Here is a 12,616-nt window from a genome sequence, read left to right as displayed (position 1 = left end):
CCAAACTCTTCTACAGGAAAGAGCTCACAGGCCATCTCTGCAGAGGCTCTCATTTTTCCCTTTCCAGCACTAATGAGCCCTCACTCACTCAACTTCCTTGGCTTCACTCAGCCTTCTCCTTTATTTTCAAGGTGAATCCCAGCTGGTGGGCCATGTATTCCCTTTCAAAGACTTGGCCAGTAAGCATCCTCAGTTTAGTAAATGAATGAATGAAATAATGATGAAATAGTTCTAAAACCTCAGACACACTATCTTCTTTTTTTGTCCCTCTATTTGAGTGGCTGATCTTTTGATGCTATTTTTTAGAGTGCTGCTGTGTGGGACCTCACTGTTGCTCATGGTGATGGGGACATTAAAGATCAGGGTTTTAAGGTGTTAGTCACATTACATCCTAAGCGCCTAAGTCACAGGGGTGAAAGGAACAGCCTCATGATTGCTGTGGAAAATGACAGCTCTAGGCATATGAAAATTGAAATAATTTTTGTTTGCCTAGCAGAGAGCTAGATATTTTCAGATTACTTTTTCTTCTCTTTATTATCCTAAAAGTTTTAAGTTATTTCTGGCTCCTCTTTTATCATTTATTTTGAATGCAGTAAGGCTTTCTCTGCAGGTTTGTTGACAGCTTCTCATTGAACTTTTCTGAGAGCAAGCATGTTAATGGCATATTTAATGTCAGTATAAGCCATTGATTTGGGTTTGTGATATTTGCTGGAACACTGTGTCCTGAATAAAACATAAAAACACACTAAAATGTAACCTCAGAAACAGAATATTTAAATAGTCATGAATGAGAAAGCATAATCCAATTATTTTTTCCCCTGCAGTACACAGAATGTAGACATTTAAATCTATTGGATCAGGACTTGATTTTAAGAAGTGTTATGTTTCAGGAAAATTCCTTTTAAGAACAAATAGAGAATATAAATGAAGGCATCTGAAAAGTTTCTTACTAAAACAGCTATAAAAGGTGTAACATATATGATAGTAAAAGTCATTTATTGGCATTCATCATTGAAATGTTGGTCTCTAGAAATGAATTGCTTTAATATAGGTAAATTTGGTATTGCTGCCTGTTTAATAAAAATACACTGAAATAATAAATCCTCTGAGGTTGATGGCTTATTTAATCTTTTTCTGCATCATTGAAAATTATGATTCTATTATAGTCATTCATTTAACTTGAAGATCTGTGTTCAGAAATCTTAATTTGTGGAGTAGCTTGGGAAGATGGTGGAGTAGGAGGACGCTGAGCTCACGTTTACAACTAGATATCATCCACATCCAACTCCATGAACTAAAAGCAATTGGAAAATTGGCAGAACAAATTATGCAACTAACTAGGGAGGAGAAGTTGCATCTGAAAGATTGGAAGGTTCAGAAAGGTGGAGGGAGGCTGCCTGGAGGAGGGAGGGAGCTGTGCACATAGAGAGGGCAAAGAAATAGGTCCTTACACCAGGGAGCTCACAGGGGGAAGACTAATACCCTTAACATTTGGCTTTAAAAACCACAGGGGCTGAGCCCAACATGGGACTTGAACTCACGACCTTGAGATCAAGACCTGGGCTGAGATCAAGAGTTGGGTGGTTAACCGAGTGAGCCACCCAGGCGCCCCTAAATTCTGTAAGTTAGTAAAACCAGTGGGACTTGGAGCCTAGAGCTTTAAAATTCAGCTAACTCAGCATTGGATGAGCCAGGAGGGGAGAAGATAGTTGGGCCACTGCCCTCAAAGAGACAGCAACCTGTGCAAAGAGGCAACATCAAAATGACAGTTTACACAATGCTAGGAGAAGTGGGAGACAGATCTGTTCTTCCTGATTTTGGAGCATGTTGGGGGACTTCTCCACAAGGGAGCTGGCAGTCATTATTTTCCTCCCGTGCCCACCAGCATAAACACAGACACACTTGTGGGAGGTGGCACTGTATAGGCACTTGCTACCTAACCAGCCAGCAGGATGTTGGTCCCATGAGTTCTCCTGTGGACCTGCCCACTCCATACCTGTAGCTTTGGTACTGGGCTGAAGGCAAATTTTGTTACCTTGTGTGTCATGCCCAGCTTTGCACCTACAGCCACCCCAGCTCACAAATCCCATCCATTGCAATGGTTCAGGGAATCTAGCATAGGACTAGTGGCCCAGCACAAATCTTGTTATAACTCTAACCCTGCCCCCAACTTCCCTGGTGGGCCTGCGCCCTCAGAGTTGGCCTGCCTGCATCCCTCTAACACCGTAGAGAGCAAACACAGTCCATAACAGGCAGAGAGTCAGTGTAGACACTGCACTGAAAGGAAACGTGACTCAGTGATAACAGCAGGGCGTAAGCAGCACACACTGAATACTCTTCTGAAGTGCCGGGTTCTAGTGAACAAGGGACACTGCACTGCTGGGCACTCTAGGACCTCTCTTTCATAGTCACTACTTTCAAGAACAGAAGACATAGCTGACTTTCTTAATACATAGAAACAGATACAGGGAGGTAAACAAATGAGGAGACAGAGACCTCTATCCTAAATGAAATAACAGGATGAGATCATGACAAAACAGATGTAAGTAACATGCCTGGTAAGAATTTCAAGCAATGATTAAAAGGATACTTTCTGGACTTGAGAAAAGATTGGAAGATATGAATGAGAGCCTCAACCCAGAGACAAGGAATGACATAGCAGAGATAAAGGACTTAAAAAACCAAAATGAGAAATGTGCTTGCTGGAATGAATAGCAGGATGAAAGACACAGAGAATGAATTAGTGATGTAGAAGACAGAGTAATGGAAAATAATCAAACTGAACAAAAAGAACAAAGAATTATGCAAAATAAGAATACACTTAGGGAGCTCAATGACTCCATCAAATGCAATAACATTCGTATTATAGGAGTCTCAGAAGAAGTAGAGAGAGAAAAGAGGGCAGAAAATTTATTTGAAGAAATAAGAGCTGAAGGGGCACCTGGGTGGCTTAGTCAGTTAAGTGTCTGCCTTTGGCTCAGGTCATGATCCCAGGGTCCTGCAACTAAGTCCCACAGGGGGCTCCCTGCTTAGTGTAGAGCCTGCTTCTCCCTCTCCCTCTGCCTGCTCCTCCCCCTACTTGTGCTCCCTTTCTCTCTCTCTCTCTCTGTCAAATAAATAATAAAATCTTAAAAAAAACCCAAGAAATAATAGCTGCAAATTTCACTAATCTGAGGAAAGAAAGAGAAAATGAGATCCAGGAGGCACAGAGAACTTCCATTAAAATCAACAAAAGCTGACCCACACTAAGACGCATTGTAATCAAATTTGCAAAATATAGTGATACAATTTTTTTTTAAAGGAATAAGATCAAAGAAGCAAGTAACTTACAAGGGAAAACCATAAGGCTAGCAGGAGCTTTTTCAAAAGAAACTTTGCAAGCCAGTAGAGAGTGGCATGATATATTCCAAGTGCTAAATGGGAAAAATCTGCAGCCAAGAACACTCTAGCCAGCAAGGCTGTCATTCAGAATAGAAGGAGAGATAAAGAGTTTCCCAGACAAACAAAAACTAAATGAGTTCATGACCACTAAACCAGCCCTGCAAGAAATATTAAAGGAGACTCTTTGAGTAGAAAGGAGAGGCCAAAAGTGACAATATAAAGGTAGCACACACAAAAGCAGTAAAAATGAGTATTTTTCTTAAAAAAATCAGTCAAGGAACTCACACACACAAAAAGGATATGAAATATAATAACATATACCTAAAATGTGAGGGGGAGAGGAAAGGATAGGTTCAAACTTAAACAACCATCAACCATAGGCTGCTCTATGTGGAAGAGGTTATATACAAACATATTGGTAACCATATATCAAAAACCATTAATAAATATGCAAAGAATAAAAAGCAAGAAATCCAAATATATCACTAAAGAGAATCAATAAAACATGTGAGAAAGACGAGAAAGAATCAGACAAAATCTTCAGAAACAACCACAAAACAAGTAATAAAATGGCAATACATACATATCTATCAATAATTACTTTGAATGTAAATGGACTAAGTGCTCTGATTAAAAGACATAGGGTAATAGAATGGATAAAAAAATAAAAACCAAGAACCATCTATATGCTGTCTACAAGAGACTCATTTTAGACCCAAAGACACCTACAGTCCCCTTTGAAAGTGAGGAGCTGGAAAAATATCTACCATGCAAATGGATGACAAAAGAAAGCCAGAGTAGCAATACTTATATCAGACAAAATAGACTTTAGGACAAAGACTATAACAAGAGACAAAGAAGGATGCTATATAACAATAAGGGGGACAATCCAACAAGTAGTTATAACAATTTTAAGTATTTACGCACCCAACATGGGAACACCCTAATTCATAAAACAGTTAATAAGAAACACAAACGAACTTATTGAGAATGATGTGATAACAGCAGGGGATTTTAACAGCCCACTTACATCAAATGACAGATCACCTAAGCAGAAAACCCACAAGGAAATAAGTATTTTGAATGACACACTTGACCAGAAGGATTAAACATATATTCAGAATGTTCCATCTTATTTTTTAAAAGATTTTATTTATTTATTTCTGAGACACACACACACACACATACACACACACACACACAGAGATAGAGAGAGAGAGAGAGAGAGAGAGAGAGGCAGAGACACAGGCAGAGGGAGAAGCAGGCTCCATGTAGGGAGCCCGATGTGGGACTCGATCCCGGGACTCCAGGATTGGCCCTGGGCCAAAGGCAGGCACTAAACTGCTGAGCCACCCAGGGATCCCGGGAATGTTCCATCTTAAAATAGCAGAATGCACATGGAACTGTCTGCAGAATCATCACCTAATAGCCCATAAAATTTTTTCCAAAAGTTAAAGATCTGTTAAAGTCCCTTAGAAACATGTAAACTACCAAAATTGAGCCAGGAAGAAAAGAAAGAGAAAACTGGAACAGACCAATAACCAGCAAATAAATTGAATCAGAAATCAAAAAACTCCCAACAAACAAAAGTCCAGGACCAGATAGGTTGGCAGGTAAATTCTACCAAACATTTAAAGAAGAGTTAATATCTATTCTTCTCAAACTATTCCAAAGAATAGAAAAAGAAGGAAAACTTCCAAATTCATTCTAAAAGACCAACATTATTGTGATATGAAAACTGGATAAAACTGGATAAAGACACCACTAAAAAAGAGAACTGCAGGCCTGTATCCCTGATGAACATAGATGCAAAAATCCTCACTATGATACTAGCAAACTGAACTCAACAATACATTAAAAAAAAAAATCATTCACCAGGATCAAGTGGGAATTATTCCTGAGTTGCAAGATGAGACTGAAGTCATACCATGCATTTTTTTCTGATCACTACACTATGAAACTAGAAGTCAATCACAAGAAAAAAAACCTGGAAAAAACCCACAAATACAAGAAGGTTAAATAACAGGCTACTAAATAATGAATGGATCAACCAGGAAATAAGAGAAGAAATAAAAGTACATAGAATTAATTGAATATGAAAGCACAATGGTCCCAAACCTGTGGGATACAGCGAAAGTGACTCTAAGAGGAAAGTTTATAGCAATACAGGCCTACCTCAAGAAGCATGAAAAATCTCAAATAAATAACCTAAACTTACAACTAAAGGAGCAAGAAAAAGAACAATAAAGAAAATCTAAAACCAGTAGAAGAAGGAAATAATAAACATTAGAGAAGAACTAAATGATATAGAAACTTAAAAAAAAATCTCAACAGAATAGATCAATAAAACCAGGAGCTGTTTCCTTGAGAAAAAAAAAATCAATAACATTGATTAACTTCTAGCCAGGTTTACCAAGAAAAAAAGAGAAAGGACTCAAATAAATAAAATCACAAATGAAAGGGTAGAAATAACAACCAACACCACAGAAATATAATCAATTAGAATAAAATATTGTGAAAACCGTACACCAAAAGTTAGACGTATCTAGAAGAAATGGGTAAGTTCCTAGAAACATATAAACTACCGAAACTGAGACAGGAAGAAAGAAAAAATTGGAACCGACCAATAACCAGCAAAGAAATTGAATCAGAAATAAAAAAACTCCCAACAAACAAAAGTCCAGGACCAGATGGCTTGGCCAGTAAATTCTACCAAACATTTAAAGAAGAGTTAATAACAAGAGAGACACACAGATATCCAAAATAAATAAATAAATAAATGAATGAATAAATAAATAAATAAATAAATAAGAGTTAATTAATACCTATTCTTCTCAAATTATTTCAAAAAGTAGAAAAGGAAGGAAATCTTCCAAATTCATTCTAAGAGACCAGCATTATCCTGATATGAAAATCGGACAGAGATCCCACTAAAAAAAAAGAACTACAGGCCAATGTCCCTGATGAACATAGATGCAAAATCCTCACTAAAATACTAGCAAACTGGATTCAACAATACATTAAAAAAATCATTCATCAGGATTAAGTGGGATTTATTCCCGAGTTGCACGTTTGGTTTAACATTCACAAATCAATCAGTGTGTACATCACATCAATAAGAGAAAGGACAAGAACCATATGATCATTTCAGTAGATGCAGAAAAAGCATTTGACAAAGTACAACATCTGCTCATGATTAAAAAAAAAAAAAAGCACCTCAACAAAGTGAGGGCTTTTTCCCTTTTGAGTGTTGAGTTTTATAAGTTCTTTCTGTATTTTGGATACTAACCTTTTATCGGGCACATGATTTGCGAATATCTTCTCCCATTCTATAGGTGGCCTTCTAGTTTTGTTGACTATTTCCTTCGCTGTGTGGAAGATTTTATTTTGATGTAGTTCCAGTTGTTTATTTTTGCTTTGGTTTCCCTTGTCTCAAGTGGGTATGGCCGATGTCAAAGAGGCTACTGGCTGTGTTTTCTTCTAGGATTTATATGGTTTCAGGTCTCACAGTTAGATCTTTAAACATTTTGAATTTATTTTTGTGTATGGTTTAATAAATTGTCCAGTTTCTTTCTTTTGTGTATTGCTGTCCAGTTTTCCCAACACCTTTTGTTGAAAAGACTGTCCTCTTTCCATTGGACATTCTATCCTATTTTGTCAAAGATAAATTGACCATATAGTTTCACTTTTTTTTTTTTCTTCTGGGTTTTCTATTCTGTTCTACTATTTATAGATGACATGATACTATATAGATATTTCTCCAAAGAAGATATCCAGATGGCTGACAGACATGTGAAAAGAGGCTCATCATCTCTTATCAGGGAAATGCAAATCAAAACTGCAATGAGAGATCACCTCACACTTATTAGAATGGCTAAAATCAACAACACCGGAAAAAAAAAAAAAAAAAAAAAGGCCCCGGGGAGGATATGGAAAAAAAGGAACCCTGCTGGTGGCAGTGCACTCTGGTGCAGCTGCTGTGGAAAAGTGTGGAGGTTCCTCAAAAAGTTAAAAATAGAGCTACCCTATGATCCAGCAATTGCATTACTGGGGATTTGCTCCAAAAATACAAGAACGCTAATTCAGAGGGATGCCTGCACCCCTGTGTTTAAAGCAGCATTATTTACAACAGCCAAGACAGGGAGGCAGCCCCAGCGGCCGTCAGTGGACAAGTGGATAAACAAGGTGTATTTGCACATATGTACAGCTGAAGAGTTCCTCAGCTGTACAAAGGAACGAATAATTATTCAGCCATAAAACAATGAAATCTCGCCATTTGCAACGATGTGGATGGAGCTAGAGGGTATTGTGCTCAGCGAAGGAAGTTAGTCGGAGAAAGACGAGTATCCTGTGACTTCCCTCCTACGTGGGATGTAAGAAACAAAACAGATGAGCCAAAGGATCCGAGAGAGAGACAAACCAAGAAACACAGTTATGGGGACCGAGGGTCACCGGCCGCAGGGCAGGGACGGCTGAAGCAGGTGGTGGGTGAAGGAGGTGCCCTGGCATGAGGAGCTCGGGGGGTAGGGGCCTGCGCCCTGGCTCTCCTGTGGGCCCGACACTGATCCAACCCTGGACGTTAACTGGAATTGACATGAAAACTTGAAAGAAAAGAAATCTTAACTTAGAAATCATAAAACAAGGCTTTTTTCCTCCGCTGTGGTAAATTGTAACCTAGGCCCTGATTCTTGAACTGTCCCTCGGCCACGTCCTGGGCTGTGTGCACATGTCAGGCAGGTGGAAGGAGCAGAGCCACCGCCCAGCGAGTCAAGCCACAGTGACATGAGAGCAATGACCCGGGGGGCGTACCTGCGGGGCCGAGAGCCTGCTACCCGGCCCATGACTTCACGGGCGTGCGACGGGGACCTGGGCAAAGAATGAGGGCGTGAGGAAGGAGAGCTGCTTTCCTTTCCTTTAATGGTCTTTATTTTTTTCTCTTATTGGTTAACGCCAAAAAGGCCAACATTTAAAGACGAGTCTTCAAACAACAAACGAGCCAATCGGCAATGCGATAGTTGATTGCTTTAGGTCATTGGACACTTGGAAACGTCTAGAGACATATTTGGTTGTCACAGCTGCTAGTGGGGGAGTTGACATGCTAATCGCATCTACGAGGTACAGGGTCCTGCCAAATACCCTGCAATGTTCGGAAGAGACCCCACTATACTTCAGTAAGGAAAAAAAATATTTGGCCCAAATAGTGTTTGTGTTTATTTTATTTTATATTTTACATTTTATTTTATTTTAATTTTGGTTTTCTTTGTCTTGACAGATCCCGAGTCTTTGAATCTTTCTCCCATGTTTCTTTTTGCCTTCTCTAGGAAGTATCCAAAGATTGCCTCGACTTTTCCATCCGTTTCTTCCCCAGCCTTTCCAGAACGGCTTTTTCGAATCTCACATCACTCTGCAGTTTCTGTACCACAGTCAGTGCTCCTAGATACCAGAACGCATTCAATATCTTCACACCCAAGATGGCCTTTATCTTTCTGAGAGCTGTCTTCACTTCCTTCCCTCTCCGCTCTTCCACGTAGATTTTCCGGAGATGCCCTCCCAGGTCTCTGCAAAACTTGTGGTGGCAGGTCCAGGTCTCGTGCTGCTGTAAATTGATGTGTTTTTTCTGAATTACAGATAATATGAAGTTTGTAGTGTTATTGGGATTTCTAGTTAAGATGAAAGTATGAGATGTGTGTGTGTGTGTGTGTGTGTGTGTGTGTGTGTGTTTCTTTTTGTTGACCTGTACAGTTGTTTGGAGGGTGTGCAGGGAGATTCAGATTTAGGTGGCCACCATTATCTCCGCTCTTTGGAAATGTCATTTATCTTCTAATTTTGCTTATAGTATCCTTGCAGTATGGAAGTGTTGCGATTTTATACAGTGAAATCTGTTTTTATGTTTTATGGACTTGGGTCGTGCTTGAGAAAGACGTCCTCTCCCCATCACTGTTAAAACGGAAATCTCACATTTTCCTCAGTACGATTTTCTGAAATAATAAAAAAAAAATTAAAAACCTGGGCGTAATTATATTTTGGAAGATAGGAATCTAACTTTATAGGATGTGATGACTACCGTCGGTTGGAAGTGGGGTGGGGTGGAGGTATTGTGAATGCAGCATGTCCGCTACTCCCATAAGCACTTTTGTTGTGACCATCATTACCTATCATGGTGTCTACACATGACAGAGCTTGGACACAGGGGCTAAGTTATCTGAGTTTTAATTCTGGCTTGACCAAGATTAGCTGGATTAATCTGTTTGGGGCTGGTATAACAAAATAACATAGACTGTGTGAGTTTTAAGCAAGAGAAATTCATTCCTCACAGTTCTGGAGGCCGGGAAGTCCAAGATCAAGGAGAACAGCATGGCAAGTTCTAGAAGAGCCCTCTTACCCTCACCTCTTGCAAACATGGGGCCATTTCTACAAAACACTAATCTCATTCATGAGGTCTATCCTCATGACCTGAGCATCTTCCAAGGGCCCCGCCTCCTAACACCATCATCTTTGGGGGTTAGGATTTCAACACATGAATTCTGGGAGGGCACAAACATTCAGACCATAGCAGCCACTTACGAGCTTTATAACTTTGGGTAAAGTTTTGACCTTTCAGTGTTTCACTGTCTTTATCTGTGAAATGGGGATTAACATCAGTATCTACTCTGTAAGTTGTTGTAAGGAAGACTGATTTATATGTAAAGTGCTTAAAATAGTCTCTAGTTTATTATAAGCGCTTATTATTAATTATCATTAGTATTACTATTATAGATGCTAAATAAATATCTGTGCAGTGAGCACATTTAGCTGTGTTATTACAATGTTCTTCTTGGGCATAGGAAATCGTGCTAGTACCCGTGAATCCATTAACCCTGCTTTTGGAAAACTGAGTTAGGCTCAGTAAGAGAATCACCTCTAAGGTATTACTATGTTCTGCTTAATATCTATTTACCCAGAGACACAAAAATTAAATAGTCCTTGGGTATTAGCTTTGCAAATCCAGATCTATAAAAAGAACACATTTCTTTACCAAGCTCAGGAAAGGTTAGTGGGAGGATAAATATGAGGTATTATGAGCTCCTCAGAAGAAAGTAGTTATTAAGCACAGGGCCCTAATATTATTAACGGTGAACCAGAATGCTCTGATCTTTGACATTTATATCCACAGCTGAAGATGTATTAGCTAATCAATTTCAAAGGGAATTAGTTTATATAACAGAAATCTTATTTATGTCTCGTTTAAATAAATGTTGTACAGTGGATGTTGCAGGTGAGCAAATGAATTCGAATCCTATTCTCAGGAAGAGGTTTTAAAAAATAAGGAGAGCATATTTCGATTTGTTTATGTACATTTACTGCAAAGAAAAAGCCAAGCAGTCATCAATAGAGCAGCTGGGGAGAAGTATTGGATTCAAGCTTTGCTTTAAATGAATCAGTTTGTGTTCTGTTTTGGATCACTTCCTGAAGTCAATATTCATCGACCTTAAAGGACCTCTTCGAGCTCTCCAAAGATGTTTATCCGTGGAGGTAGTGTCCGGGGAGACTCTAACTGTGTTTCAACATTCATGTCCAATATCGACTTCTCTTTAAACATCATCATTCTTATCTTTCAGGAAGCAAATTGCATAAAATTATGTGACTGTGTTTATGTTTCCTGTTGGAAATTTCAGAGAACATCATTAAGGCGCTCTGGGCCCAGCATGCGAATCTCCGACCTGCAGCATCCGCACCACCTGAGAGCGGGTTGGAGATGCAGACTCTGAGCGTCCCACCCCAGGCTCCTTGCGTCAGAGTCCGCATTGTACCCAGACCCCCGGGTGCTTCAGAAGCCCCACTCTATGACGTGGGCAATCGAATGAACCGAGACTCCTCCTGAGCATCTGGTAGGTGGAGACAATTTATGACACAATTTGACAGGTTGTCGTTTAGACAAATATGAGTTGGACGTGGTGGGAATAAGGTGTTGCTCGCAGGGCACGTTGGTTTAACCAAGAGAAAATCACCTGAGGGTGTGGCAATGAAGACAGGAAGTCTGATCGCGGTCCTTCCTTGGCCTGGCACGTACAGGACGAGAGAGTATTGTGTCCGGGCCTGCTTGCCAAGCCAGATGCACGCCGGACAGCCCGTCTTCCCTGCTTGGTGGCTCAGGGGTTGCACTTCCATGGGAGACAGTCCTCTAATTAGTGTCCCCGAACTCAAGCTCCTTTCATGGCGCTGATCGTGCCTCCTCCACAGAGGCTGAGCCAGGGAGCACCCCCGGGGGCAGGTTCGAGAAGTCTGCAGGCACTGGCTGCCCAGCCCAGCCCACGCAGGCCACCGGCGGCCGAAGACTGGCTTTCTGTTAGAGCTGGTACCACCGACGGTCGGCCTCTCCTTCCTGGGGGTAGAGCCTGGCAGATCTAAGCTTTCTCTCCGACGGTTTGTCACGCAGTAATGTAACTGCTAGATGATGGCTCATGAGGTCTGGCCACCGCCTCTGGTTAAAGAAGCGGGACTGAGGAAGGCACTAGCCACGCTGCTGACCCCAGGAACCCCATGTTCACGGACAGCCTGTTGACATAACAAACTGAGAGTTTGTGATTTGAGTGGCATCGAAACCCAAAGATAAATAAGGTCTTTTCTAATAGTACTTATTTGTAATCGGCCCTATTGAGCACACCTATCACCTTCCTGGACCTTCTCTCATTGTTATTGAGTCATTTAGAAAATGCGCTTCTGCCCACAGAGAAATGAGTATGTCTGGTCTATGCATATATATGCGTAGGCGGATATATATTTTTTTACCACCCCTTCTCCTCCCACCCGCACAAAACTCAGCGACGTACAAAACCTGGGTGCTGCGACTGATTTTTCAGTTTCAGTGTCATCGGGAGATGGAAGGAAAAGGGTTACATCAGAACCCATCTGGAAACATTCTGCTCTAAATCAAACTACACTGGTGAAGAACAGTTGTTGCCTTGGTGAGCTTTATTGCCATTTGCTGATGCAGCTTGCTCCAGCCAACCAACCACAAGGGACATATAATGGGAGCCCCGGATTCAAGCCCCTCTTGGAAGAAATCCATAAAAGAGCAGAGATGTGAACCCAGCAATAAATCCTAGAGGCATTTGTGCTGGAGCCATGAAATGATACCAATAACTCCTTAGTAACACATTAAAGGGACAATAAAGGGAATTCGCCATGGGTTTTTTTTTTTTTTTTGGATGTATTAGGGCTATTTTTAATTGAAACTCATCAAAGACACAACAGA

General features: G+C 40.5%; 1 long non-coding RNA gene across 3 annotated transcripts in view; it reads right to left on the bottom strand.

Moving 5' to 3' along the window:
• LOC100682662 overlaps window positions 1–12,301 on the bottom strand; it is a 30,901-nt gene extending 18,600 nt beyond the window's left edge. For 2 of the 3 annotated variants that reach the window (XR_005355664.1, XR_005355665.1), the window contains exons 1-2: window positions 12,192–12,301; window positions 11,370–11,916 (exon numbers count right to left, since the gene is read on the bottom strand). This is a non-coding gene — a long non-coding RNA (uncharacterized LOC100682662). Of the gene's footprint in view, window positions 1–8,579; window positions 9,360–11,369; window positions 11,917–12,191 lie in introns of those variants that run through there. The other variant, XR_005355663.1, reaches the window with a different exon arrangement.
• Window positions 12,302–12,616: the final 315 nt, after the last annotated feature.

This window comes from Canis lupus, chromosome 2 (genome assembly GCF_011100685.1).
Source record: "Canis lupus familiaris isolate Mischka breed German Shepherd chromosome 2, alternate assembly UU_Cfam_GSD_1.0, whole genome shotgun sequence".
Lineage (NCBI taxonomy): Eukaryota > Metazoa > Chordata > Mammalia > Carnivora > Canidae > Canis > Canis lupus.
This window is presented reverse-complemented; position numbering and strand designations above follow the sequence as displayed.